We start from the raw sequence: 14,211 nt of genomic DNA, 5'->3' as shown, positions 1-14,211 counted from the left end.
GATGAAGGCCATCCTATTTTAGTCAGGAAGACCAAGCCCTGAAAAAAAAAAGTTATTTAAAAAAGGATCCCAACGTCAACACAGCAGCGAGGTAGAGTCAGAGTTGTGGAGTTAACAGACTTCAGCACCTCTGCGGCAGGTGGGGAGAGGCCAGAGATGACTTTTCTGAAGATGGTGTCCAAAAAGGGAAAATATAGAGTTCAGCACAAGTGCATTAAGTCATTTATATTCATGTGAACAATGGAGGCATCTGGTTTGGGATAAGACTGTGAGTGTTGATGTTACAGAGAGGACTGAAACATCTGTGAAAGAGAAGGTCTTGGCTATTGCCGTTGTTGCATGCATATCATATTGTGTGACTATAATCACGACCAGGCGAGTAGGAAAAAGCATTCAGACGGGTCCTCTATTTCTAATTATTATCGGGAATTACTGACAGTTAAAATATGTCCCAGTTGGCAAAAAGAGCTGTGGCATTGCATTGGAAAAATATTTGCTAAATGGGCATCCAATATTAACACGAATACTGGCACTGCCTGTAATATGATCAAAAATAGTTAATTCAGGTTAAAGGTGCCCTGCAGAGTTTTCTTTTCAACATTACACATGAAGTGTTACTCACCAAAAATGCATCATTAGGATTCTTAAGGTCTCACAAACATATTGAATGCATTTCCGTCCTTATAAAGCCTTTGCAGAGCTATTTTTTCTTGGAAGAGTAAGTTAATACCAGACTGAAAAGCACCATTTTTCCACTCTCTCTGGTCTAAAGTTTGCATCTCTAACCACAGCTGACAGTGATGTCACTCCAAGGTGAGAGGTTAAACCATTGGAGGTCAGCAAAAACAAGGTGTACAGGCTGTTAAGTTAGTCTTTAAAGTATGTAATCTGAATTTAAAAAATCCATGTTTACTTACTAGCTTTTTTCCCCTGATTTACAAATTGAGGAATTTTGCAAGTAACAAAAATGGTTGACAAATAAAGTGGGGACCCATACTTTACACATGGCTCCACGTAGTTGTCAGGAACTCCACAGGGTACCTTTAATTTCCAATTTACTGGGGTGACGACAAGAGGTAACCATTTTGGAATAATGCTCCCAAGTCGGAATGGGAGAGTTTCCGTTCTTCCCATTCTGCTGATAGAGCTGGAAAGCAGCATATATCACAGCTGCTGCCAGTCAGGGTGGTAATGGCGTAGTCACCAGAGTGTAAAGCAGTCAGAGGAGGAGAGGACAGTTAAAGGAGCAGCTTTTGCCCCTGCTAGGTTAGTAAGTCAGACAAAATCTGGACTTCCAAAAGCTTCTAATAAAATCAACAACGATAAACCTGTAAAATCCAGACAAAGAAAAACAAACATTGCAAATCTAAAAAAAAATATCCAAAACTTAAATATAAGAAAAATAAAGACTCTTTAACACATGTGGTTTAATTAAAGTTTAATTAAAAAATGTGTTTACAACAAACTGTTGTCCTCAAATACAGATAAAAAGTCACCTCTTATTACACTTGCCTCTTGTTCTACATACGCAAGATGATCCTGCAAATCCACCAGTCCAGCCATAATGCTGTCTGCTGACTCACATGTTCACTCTAATGATTGCTCAGATATATTTTCTTATTGCTGTGGTTCTTAAACTGTTTTATCATGAATCAAGCCAAAAAGAATTTAGATTTAAGTGGTCAAAAGCATGTGTCACTAAAACCGAATTAGCTCTCAACACCCACAGGCTTAAACTATATGTTAGGCATGAATTCACACTGTTTAGTCTCTATTATTCTTTCTCAATAGCAGCTAAATGAAGCTTAGTGCAAGTTCAATCAGGATGATTGCCTCATTCACAAATCTGTGCCCTCTACTCTTTCATTCAGTACTGCTTCCTAATCAGTTCAAGCTACTTCGTGCTCAATATTCTTCCCACGACCCACAGTTTGCTACACCTTAGAGTTGTAGACTGAAGTTGAAGATGTTGTCTGGGGTCAGAAATGAGTCACTGTAATACAACAAGTTTAATGTTAAATCAGTGGGGAGTACCAACATGCTGAGTCTGAAGCTGAGTCACTTAGGTTGTCTCTTTTGAACGGGGTGACATCGCTGAGTTATGCACTATGAACATGGATACAGTTACCTTAGTCACAGAATAACGCTTGAAGTGTAAAATATGAAAAACTCAAATTGCTCAACCCTGTGTACAGCAAGTGGGAAATTCCAAGTCTAAACTGGTCAGGATCTTGGATGAATTTGGGAAGTATATAACAGTCTTTTTGTTCTTTCTTTGTCCCGTGTATGATGGCAAAGCAATTTTGCTGGACCCCTGGCTGGTTTTCTCTTCTCCATAGCAACAGCAGCTGAGTTTCAAGGGTCTTCTATTGAGAGCCGCCTTCCAAGCCTCAGAAACACTCAACAACAAATCTGAAAAAAAAATAAAAACTCTTGGCCATAACATGAACATGTAGTGGATTTAAATTCCAAGAAACACCTGTTATCTCCATGTTGAGGAAAACTGAGGACATCGTTAAAAGTAAAAACTTGAAAAAGAAATCTGCAGAGGGGAAAAATACTTCCATGCTAACACTGTGTTAGGATTATATATCACAAATTACCACCTGCAACATATATGCCCATTATTTATCCATTCAATAGAGCAGCTTTGAATAACAAGTATTTCCTCTGATGAGATGATACAAGAATGATCACCCATGCTTTGATGCTAAAGAACAAGCTATAAAACAAAGGAAGTAAACATAGCTAGCAGTCTTTCCCAAATCCCAGTCCATACCGGATTTTATAAGCATAAATAATGAAAAAATGCTTGCAGTTTCTTGGGGTTGCAATCTTTCATTTTCACGGAATACCAGCTAGGCATCCATTCCCAGCTTTATTGTCAGGGGATAAAGCCTTTTCTCCTCATGTTTTATGCCAGCTGTACATATTGATAGCAGACAGTTAGACATTGCTCACGGTGCCACCGTTTGGACACTTATTCCTGCATCCCTTGGCTGTATTGTATGTTAGAAGATAGGATGTGCAATATTCTTAGGCCAAGAAATGAATCCACGGAGATTTCTTTGTGGCTTGTCCTGATAATACTTATGGTCAAAGTAAAAGAAACCCTCTAGTTTTTGCTTGAGGCTCCAGGGGATTCTCAGAGAAGGCAGTTTTCATTTCAGTCTATACTCGTGGCGTCTGTTTACCATGCAGCGATCCAGTTTAGAGATATTGAGTGAATGACTGTGGCTCAAGTAGAAAACACCCCAGGTGCACCAGAAAAATTATTCAGTGAAAAACTTGATTTTGATTTGATTAATTGAATTGATATGTTCAGCAATATCAAGATAAGTGGGAGGAGAGGGCGGAAGGACCTTATTTTAAGCATTCCCTCTGCAATTTACTGTCCAGGGAGGAGTAAACATCTCGTTTTCATGATGCTGTAGTTCCCTCAGGCTGTCAGCATCCAAACCACTAAGATTTAAATAGAAAAAAATATTTTCTGATGTGGTATGAAAGTGTATAAAACTGAAACCATTTCCTTATCAGAGATGTTTTCATGTTGTGTGTGTGTGTGTGTTTATGCTAATGGGCATGCATACAGACGTGTTCGTGTGTGACAAGGCACTGAGTTGCTCCCATTCCTCGAAGCCCCCCAGGCACTGGGGAGCATCTGCAGCCCTCTATTTTCCATATGCCCTGTGCCTCTCAGTCTCACTCAATCATTAATTCAGGGTGATTATGAATTAACAAGCCACCATCACTCTTTTCCCTGTCAGATCAGTCTGATTTTTGTATTTTTATCCCTTTTTATGATTTTGTCATTTGAAGAGAGCTTCTAATTATGAAGGCAAAGCTGTCTCAGGTGGACTGTTTGGCATGATCATGTGCTAGATACAGTTGCTATAGCGATACAGGTTTTTTCAATCAGAAAAAAGTGTTATTTGATTATATCATGTCAGGTAGGTGGAGTTCAATTCTCTGTTTCATGTAAGGACGACAAAAATGTCACCTCATGTTTGAGCTTCTTGAAAAACAGATTTTCCTGACGCAACTGTGCAGAAATGCTGCAGGATCTACATTTCAGAGAAGATGCTTATTTCCCCAAAGTTTGTCAGACCTTGATGGAAATTCTCCCCAGGTGGCAAAGAGAACAGTTCCCTCTTCAGTGGGTGGGGGTTCACTGTGTTGCTCAGAGACAGACAACAATGGGACAGATGCTTTCCAACATGGGGGCCTGAGCACAGCATCCTCCAGTTGAAGGGCGGTCTCCTTAATCAAAATGACACCCCGCTGCTCCGTTGTTTTGGCAGAACAATGTAGAAACAAACAGACAGAGCAAACTTGATTAGATATGTTCTCTTGGGAGGGGGATTTACAAGCTTCAAGCTGCTTTCTTGGGGTGTCTGACTCTGATGCTAGATCACAGGAAAGCAGGATTACATGACAAAATCGTGCACTACAGCTACAGGGTTTTTAAGTTGCAACTTTTTGTATTTTTCACAAAATCTGATCTCTGATCTGAAATCCACAGCCTGACGCCATTATTGAATTCATTCATTATTGAGAGTTTTTACTCAGTGAAAGATGAATGTTTTCAAACTTTCTAGGGATCTGGCGCATCATCACGCAGAAGCAGGATGGACACTGAAAAAGATCCAGACTCAGCTTAGTCGAGTTTACTTCACATCAGGAACACACCCAAGACCAAGACCTAATCAATAAATGTAGGAAGATCCGACTTTGATATTTAAAATAGTCTATGATAGCTTCGATGTTAAGTTAAATTCTGGTGTGTCTTGGACTTAAGAGTCTACACCCAGGGGTATACATTTTTCTAAAGCAGCTGTGAAATATTTATTTTTGATGACTTATGACAGTGATTTAATAATATCATGAATTCACATTTGAGAGGAACTGAAAAGGGAAAAATCCCAGCGGTCTTTTGCACATTAATTTGTTGTTTAACCCTTCATGTTCTAATATGAAGTGAAATTGAATTATTTTATTTTTTTTATGAATATCAAGTATGTTTTCCCCTCCCTTTGCTTCCAGGACATTATAGCACAGGGATTTTAATGATAAAATCAAGCATTCACTTAAAATGTATCATCTTCATTCCCTGGTTTGGTTTACTTTGGGGTTTGGTACTGTTTCATGACATGAAAAAAAGATTAATAGGACACTTTGCCCTCACCTGGGTGTTGCCTTTGTTGTGTAATTGACAGCAGACTATTAACCTGCGTGCGGCTGCAGGCACTGAGGGCATCTGCTAACAAATAGGCAATATTGTTGTCCAGGTTGGTGCACAAAGCTGCGAGTCTAACAGGAGAAGACTGTTACACTCACCTCAACAATTGAATCAGGAACACGAAGGCACTCCATGCAACAGCTCAGCTTTGCTCTATCCAGCTGTTCTCTCTCGCAGGAAAGGATCCTTGGACTTCACTAAAAACTCCTTTATGCTTAAATGCCTACTGCCTCTGGGGTTGGCATAGGGTGGACTGGACCAGTGGAGCTGGAAATGACTATCATTGTCTTAATGGCAAAGTATGTCCTACAGAGGCTACCACACTAGGACTTGTAAAGGAAAAAAATAAACAGAGTTGGAGCTCAAACCTCCCAACATGGCCCCCTAATATCAATATCACCAATATTACATTGTATTTAATATTTTATTAGGGCTACAGTGCCTAAATGTCTCTGTTTCTGTAAAATAAGATTCCTTTATTGGTAGTTTAAGAAATACAACAGGGACAGCCTTGTGGTAGGTCTTGATTGGTGAATGAATCAGTCATGAGTGCCATTGTTTGTTTGTATTAGATGGAGGCTGGAAACACAAACAGACTCATGTCTGCAGTCGATTCCATGCTGTATAACTTATTTTGAGGTGAAATTGAAGTAATATTAAACTGCCTTGAAAGAATGAAATAATGTATTTGCTCATTTCAAATATTTTTGAGAATGAAATGTGAAGCTTGCTGACCCTGAAGGCCCGGCTGCTGCTGATTGGCTCATCAGTGTCGGCAGCGGGCGGTGTTGCGACGCCGCTCACATCTTGGACTTTTACAGAAGAAACGTGTTTTTTCACTGTAAAGTCTACGAGGAGTTTACCGGGAGAAGCCGCAGGAGGGAGGATGTTCGTGGCTGCGCGGATTTCAGCGGAACTGGAAACGAAAACAAAGTGGACCTGAGGAGAAGGCGACGGCGGAGCAGCTCTGTGAGTCTTTTATATATTTTATACATGTTCACTTGAACTCTGCTCAGTCTGCGGGGCCAGGCGGGTCGACAGTCAGTCAGAACAGTCAGACTTTCTGTCTGTTGAACTCGGTGAAGCTGCTCTGTTGTGACTGTGCCTGTGGGACTGTGCCTATTATTATTATTATTATTATTATTATTATTATTATTATTATTATTATTTATTTATTTTTGCTTTACACGATATTCTGCTTAGAGTTGCGACATGAGCAAAAGGCCGCGCACAGGTGTGAGCAGCGCTGGTTAATTAGCTGGTCCTGGCAGGAACGATGGGAGGCCCATGGTGAAGAGGAAATGAAGACGTGGTGGGGGATGAGCTGAAATAGTTGGGCTTACATGTGACCCGTATGCCCCTGACTCAAATGTGAGGAAATATCATGGGTCACCTGTCCACTGTGTACCCACCTTGAGTTTCTGTGCCTCTGCACGTCACATGACTGCTCCTCTTACCTGCCCTCTGCTCGTGCAGCCGTGTCTGTTTTGATAGTGAGCATCAGTAGTAGATAGAGATAGCATTTCCCGCAGAACCTGTCAGATTGTCTGCATTCCTGTTGTGCTGAATCACCTTATTTACCTTGAAGGCCCGTTTATCTGCTTATTGCTGATGCAGTGCCCGCCTGCCAATTTCTGTGACAACTGTTTGCCCGATCCTGCCCATTGCTTAATGATCGAGTAAACTGTCTTTTAACTTTTTATACTCTGTCTCTCAGGCAGACTGATAGCTGCAACGTTTGTCCTTCATCATATTGAATATTGCTGTCTGTGCAACTTTCTTGGTGGTGGTGACAAGCAAGATAGCCCCGCATAAAGATTTGTTGTTTTAGCAATGGAACATTAGATAAAGGAATAGAATAAATGTTTATTGTGTTGCTATCTTCCCTCTGGAAGAAACCAATGATCTCAACAGGATATTCTTGCTTGTTGGAGTTGTACATGTCGGGTCTCAGGCCTCCTAGTTAGTTTGTTACAAGATAAAAGTCTCGTGGCTAAAGAGATAGAAATTTGAAACTTGTAAAAAGCAAGTTTTTTTTTTTTTTAAGGATTTTGGAGTGTTTCCAGCCGTTTCAAAATCAAAAGAGGTCCCAAATCTAGGTGGAGGTTTATAGAACTGTTCGGACTTGGTAGTAAGATTTATTTTTAGAGAGAAAATCTTTTGAACAGATTTGATATTTGGATGTGTTGGAACTGGGGCTTATGTGAGAAATGGATTTATTCCTTTTCACAAAGTTTTTAGAGATAAACCCACGCCTTGTTTTAAAGACCACACCGTCTGTTCCTGCTTCTTTCTGCACCACAGATTTTCACATCTGCAAGTTCAATGTACTGAGCCTGCCTGCCAGCTTACAGTCTGTATTCTGCATCATGCATTTTTCACATTTCACCAAATGTTTTCTGACTGGGAAAACTGTAAAAAAAAAAAAAAAAAAAAATCCTATTAATGTTGGTTGAATGTGACAGGTGTTCACAAATATTAGACCGCAGACTGGCCTGCACATGTCAAGTTGCACACATGCAGCCCTCGAGAAAGGAACAAAAAAAATCTGCGCCACCAACATCTGTTGCCTGTATGATGGGACAGAGCCAGCCCGCCCTGTGCAGACCTCCATTACCAAGTTGCCATACGGCTCTGTGAGATGAGTCATAAATGTGTACACCTGTATGTTGATGGTTATAGTTGGTTAGACTCAGGATTGTTCCACAGAACTCAAGGATACCTCAGCTGTCCAGTGAAAACAAGCGGGGCTTTGCACGTTGGAAGGAACAACACTTTGTGAAGTTTTTGATTTAACTGTTCAGATTAGAGAGGAAAATTTTAAATTGTGCTGTTTTGTCCATCACAGGAAGTGGAAAAGATGATGTTCCAAGCAAGCAAGCAGAGTGCTCTTGCTCCAGTGTTTCAGCACTTGACCTGAAGAAGCTACATGCACTTGGTGAGTCCCATACTTAATTGATGCTCCCAGGGGCCTACATCGGAGTTAGACTGGGTATGTAGAGAAAAACTAATGAAGCAGACACAGTATGTGGGAGATGGAGTAGGACTGATCCAACTCCCAAAGGGCTGAGTATGTGGACCCAACAGAAAGGCTCATTCAATTCTCAGAATCGCTGTAGTGTATTTTGAGGTGACCTTTTTAAATAATGGGCCAACCTTAAAAGGTGAGCTGCAGGAGTCTCACTGGACAAACTACAATGGCCCAGTGTGCTGTAATGAGCTGCAGGGGTTCGACTTGCTGAGCTAGCAGTACTTGTCTGACTCAAGTGACAAACCACAGGGTTCTGGCAGAGATGGCCTCTCAGTACATTGTCCACATTCACCAACTCTTCCTGCTCGCAAGGTTAAAAATCCCCAGGCCACATTCCGTCTCGTATGTATAGTGTGCTTGTATTTCCTCTAAAAAAAATTGCAAAAATATGGTCAAAGTTGTGTTTGTGTTCAAAGATTCTTGACAATAGAGTGCATCAGTGCCGTCCTCCTCATACAGACACCCAAGACATGGTGCCCTAACTCTAATTCCTCCCAGAGGAAGTGCTGCCAGATTCAAAATCCTCCACAAAAAGAAGAAGCCACAAGATATATTGAAGTTTAACTTTAATAAGCCAATACCAATGAAGTGTGGGGCAAATATCCAATTTCCATCAGTGGAAAAAATGTAAATGTTAAATATAAGGCCCACAGTTATGACACAATAGAAAAGTACTGAGAAGCATGAATAAGGACAGCCAGAGGGAGAGACAGCAACACCAAGGCCACACAAGGTTATTTAAAATCTTCCACATCATCCAATTTAAAATGTGCCCATATATTTAAACTCTTCTTCATGGCTCAAGTTCTGCATAAAAATAATTTTGAAAGTGTGCGTCCAAGAAAATGTGCCACCTGGCCTTAGGTCATTGTTTGAATAAGTAAACAGTTCCCAGGAATTGTTTTGAATCAGGCCTTAATGTGAACCACTACACAAGGAAGCCATAAATACAAATATAAAATATGCAAGTGCCTCTCTTTAAGTGCTGATTGACTGTATAGGATGAAATTGGTAAAAAGGCAGTCAGTCGCTAAAAAGGTTGGGAAGCACTGACATCAGTGTTGGCATGAGTATTCACAAAGTCTGTATCAGATATGGTTTTGATCTTGAAAAATATAACAGTGTTTTCAGATACTACAGACCACAACGTTTCTGTTGTCACACTGTGAGTTGATATGTGAATTTCTTTCTGTTCTGGCCAGTTTTTTTTTTACTTTTTCATTTGTTGACCTATTTGGTGCTGGTGACACTTGTTATGTGGTATATTTATACTGTATGTCATGGTTACTTTAATCTTTCGAAATTAGGCAACATTTTAACATTATACTTTACTAAATTTGCTTATTGTTTGTGTTCTGGTTTTGACTTTGTGACCTCGGTCGTCAAATCTCATATTTTGTATGCTCAGAAAACACCCAGACACTTAGTCTTTGTCTTGGTCAGACTACTTTCCAAAGGACATTGAAAATGGCAGGTTCTGTTGCACTCTGACTGTTAATGTGTTGAATGGATGTGTTTTAATCACTTTCCACTTCAACCCTTCGCCCTGTCTGTGCACGTTATTAGATAAGAATGTTCCCTTCTAATTTTAGCATCATAAGGGTTCAAGTGATTAAATTTTTTTTTACTATCCATAGTGAAATTGTGAAAGATAGGAGGATAAGTCTTAGGTCAGAAAATAACCATTCAACTTAAACTTTTTGGAGTTGTCCTTTGTTAACATTTCCATTTGAAAACACATTAAAATGGCCAGCTCAGATGGTACATATTCATTTCAGATGAGGAAAGCAACCTTTACATGATCCATGTGCACAACATGAAATCTGCTCATTTTTTTGGAAACATGGTGAAACTGTGTTGTTCCATGTCCAAAACTAATCCTAGGTGATACATGTGCACACAAGTGGTGGTTGTGTATTCCTATATCCATTTATCTATGTTGTTCATTTGCCAATTTTCAATGGACACAAAGTTTCAGTGCCAGTTTTGGTAAAACTACAGAGTTGTGCAATCGTACAGTCATCTTTGTACATTCTCCTACATGCTGTCCTTGAAATGAAAAAGCTCTGCTGAGTGAGAACTGCTGACCTTGGATGTGATGGATTGTCGTTCATTTCAGAGAGCTTATGATAATGGTTGCACCTGCCCCTGGTTTGTGAATGGGGTCATGTATCTAGTGGGCCTTTTTTTCCCCCACCCTTGGACTCCCCAGTTTCCTCCCACAATTCCTCTCTGGGGGTTTAATTTACTCTTGTTGGGAGCATGCCCACAGATACGTTTATTTATTTTTTTTATTTATTTATTTTTTCCAGCCAAGGGAAACCATTAGGAGCACTGTAATGTGGTTTTTGGCAAGAGAGAGACCCAGGCATTCATTGCAGTGGTCTTTCTCTATTTAGGAGCAACTTCATCAGCAAGGTCTTGTCATTTAAGGACAAAAAAACATTTTTTAAATATTTTATTTGTTTTTTACAGACTAGTTGCCAACAGGAAAGAAATCAATTAACATTTCAATTGTCTTTGTCATAGGCCTATCAGTCATGATAAATGAATGCTGGCTCCACTCTAGAGGATAATTGGGGAGATTTTGGGTCTAATTAGCCCCGTAGTTCCGTTTCGAGGCTGGGGGTTTTGGGTTTTTTTTTTCTCGTATTTTGTTTTATTTTTGTCCAAAACATTGCACACACAAGTGCAACCAGCTGATGATGATCCATCTTTATGATTATTTTGCTCCGAAGTAACATTTGAGTTTCTGTGAGGTCCCAGGAATTGCCACTCAGATATCATTAAGTTTTAACACCACGTGTGTGGTCATTCGTCTTGACTGAATCATCTGGTTTGTGCATATGATAAGAATATTCAAAATCTGGTAAGTCTGTCATAATGTCTGCTCCCCATTGTTGATTTGGAAATCCTCTAATGTGCAGCAAGCCTAAGCAATCCACAGATCACCATTTTCTTTTTCTTTGGCTTGTGTCCCCTTTTGTAAAATGAATTGGGCAGCCTGTTCAACCCTGAATTATGCATTTAATTTTTCGCTCAGTAGAATTACAGCCATAAAACACAGTGCTGAAGTGAAGATTTTTAACATGCCAAATGTTGCCGAGCTGCAAGGAAATTGATTGCTAAAACCAACTAGAGAAAGCAAAAATTAATCTGTGTTATTACCACTTATCTGTGAATATGTGAGTGGCTTTATAATTTCAAATTTAACACCACAACATCTATTTTATTATTATTTATGAGAACAAAGAGTGTCTTTGAGCTTGGAGTCTAAAGTGTTTGACAGCTCTAATACATAGTATTCTTCTGTTGACATGAAAAGAAGCTCTTCATTCCCAATGAGTATCTGTATTCCTCTCCCCACACACTCTACTCGCTCTGAGTGCCTTCTTCTGAAATTGGTGCTTGGTCATAGCAGCCTCTTTACTCGACGTGATCTGGTAATCCATCTTCAAAGCTTCTCCCTTCCCCTCTCTCTCTTTTTCTCTCCCTCTCTCTCATGGGTTAACGTAGGCGGATGTGCTGCAGCCCGAATATCATATGCATGAAAAATTTGCCATCCCAGCACTTTTTTGCTTTGTATGTTGCAGTGCAGTTTTTGATGGATAGAATGTGTCACTTGGTGCAGTGCTCAGGGCAAGAGGCATGGTTTTGGAGGTGGGGGTTTGTCCCTGAGAGTCAGGGCACTGGAGACTGGAAAGTAAAGGCCACAGACCTGGACGCTTTATTCATGTTAACTACTGAGACCTGACAGGGACACGCAATTCACAAAAGGGAAACTTGTCTCTGCTGAGTTTTGTAGTTTAGCTTCAGCAATTTGATTGTATCATCTAAAATCTTTATTTAACTCACACAGTGGCTGTGACTTTTTAAATAAGCGGTTTATTTAGATTGTGAGTGATTTAAAAGATATATTCAACCATAATGAGATTTCATTAGCTAGATGCAAAACAAAGAAACATAAATAAACTGTAAATGTCATTTTGTATCCATTAACAGTTGGCCAAAGGGGACAAAATACTCTTTACTTAAGGCTGTCACTGGTCATTTTTTAATTGTTTAAATTAATCAACAAGTGACAGCTTGTCAGAAACCAGGGTGGCACATTAAAATTGTGTTCTTTTTTGACCAACAGACCAAATTCCAAACATTATTTCATTTCTAATAATATAAAACAGAAAATCTAAAAATTCTAATGTTTTTGAGGCTGGAACAGGTATTTTTCTTGACAAATGAAAATCAGTTATCAGATTAAATATAATTTCTGTTGACTAATCTGTCCAGCACTACACTAATTTGATCCACATCCATATTGTATCACTGCACTGAACTTAAACCCGATTCAGCAGTTTGGTGTCCTCATATTTTTGCAAGATATTCCATTCAGGCAATGGAGCCGGCCTCAGAACTGACAGGTCAGATTCAGAGTGAGGCTGTGACTCGCTATTTTGAGCAGGCAATGGGCAAGGCGGCCTTCAGCACTTACAGGTCCTGATGATATTATTTCAACAGGCTCTCAGTGGCGTTCAGAGTCATTGCAGTGGTTGAGAGCTAATGGGCCAGATGTAAGAGCCACCTGGCCAGCGCCAGGCCTCCGTATGCTGCCGTTGACAGAGCCAGTCATGCAGAGCCAAGGCTCGGCTGTCTGCTGCTCACTGTGCTCACTTGCGTACAAGGCTTATTGCAGCTCATTTAGAAGAGCAACTGTGCTCATCACGGTGACATTCTTTAGGAACTTTTTCTGTGCACTCAAGTGTGGAGTCTGCACTGACATTTGAATGTAATGCATTAGGTAATATAACTTAGAGCCAGTATTAATATTTTTTGTTATTCTCATGACATTAACACTTGACCTTTTTAGAAATAGAGGTCATGGTGCAGAGCTCTGAAACCAAAATCCATCACTTCGAATCAGCTGCAGGCAATGTGTGAATGCACTCCAAATTCCTGTCTATACATACCCGAGACGCAGACACACTGCTATATCTGGTGTGTGGAATGAGCAGTGCTTTTGGCAGCCAGCCCATTTAATTCATTTAACACTGAAGAAAACAGAGCACCTCTGGCAAACAGGGCAGTGGAAAATAGAGCCGTGAATCTTGATTGTGGAGGTAAATGAACAGATAGGTCTGGAGGTGTGTCATCTGTCTGTGAGCAGAGATGCATTAGTGTGGATACACCCTGTCACTTCTCTGTGTCCCCAGTAACCTCACGGTGAAAACAACATCAAGTGTATGAAGCTGATATTCCTTTTGGATATTTTCTCATCTAATATGTCATCGCAATGTGCATATACAGAAGATGCAAAAATCCAAAGTTGCACTTCCTGAGACAAAGGCATCATTCAAACCTAACTTCAGGCGAGCAATAATATTCTAGACGATGTAAGGCAGTGTGGTATGCATGTATACTTGTTTAAATATTCATGGCAAGAGGGCAGGAGTGTTGTGTGGCTGGAGTGTGATTTACACCAGCAATAAGTTTGTGTCAGTGTAAAGGTCGACAATGCCCCTGAGCAAATTTACAGAGCTGTGAATAGGAGATTATGGCCTCCCACCAGTGATGACCTCTTAATCCGTTCAACTATTCAAAATACTCCTGACCTGTTAGTCAAAGCTTTTACCCAAATGAAACAATCAAATCAAAATCAATAGTTTTGAGTTTTTGCGGAATAAGAGAATAAGCCTGTAAGTGTTGGCCTTTATTGAACTCCTGGGGCCAAATGTATAAAATGCTGTAGATTCAAGACAAAGAGGTAAAATGAAAAGCATAAAAAGGGAAATGGTCAAACAAGGAAAACACCAACAGTTGAACATATAGAAATAATAAAATCTAACCACTATTGCACCAAACAGCCATTAAAAAGTGTGCAGTGCTCCTTTGACCATCGTAATTTGTGTTTACTGGAAAAACAGCAGAGTTGGTCATATATTGGTCA

General features: G+C 40.0%; 1 protein-coding gene across 2 annotated transcripts in view; it reads left to right on the top strand.

Moving 5' to 3' along the window:
- The first annotated feature begins 8,081 nt into the window (after positions 1 to 8,081).
- The window catches only part of LOC139609454 (interleukin-1 receptor accessory protein-like 1), a 284,017-nt gene continuing 277,887 nt past the window's right edge, over positions 8,082 to 14,211 (top strand). For both annotated transcript variants that reach the window (XM_071464066.1, XM_071464068.1), the window contains exon 1: positions 8,082 to 8,177. The gene's annotated coding sequence lies outside the window, so the exon portion shown is untranslated. The remainder of the gene's footprint in view (positions 8,178 to 14,211) is intronic.

Source organism: Trachinotus anak, unplaced genomic scaffold (genome assembly GCF_046630095.1).
Source record: "Trachinotus anak isolate AG129_WGS33_773 ecotype Australia unplaced genomic scaffold, CSIRO_AGI_Tana_v1 ptg000026l, whole genome shotgun sequence".
Classification (NCBI taxonomy): Eukaryota; Metazoa; Chordata; class Actinopteri; order Carangiformes; family Carangidae; genus Trachinotus; species Trachinotus anak.
Note: the sequence above shows the minus strand (reverse complement) of the source record. Positions and strands in the feature narration are given on the sequence as shown.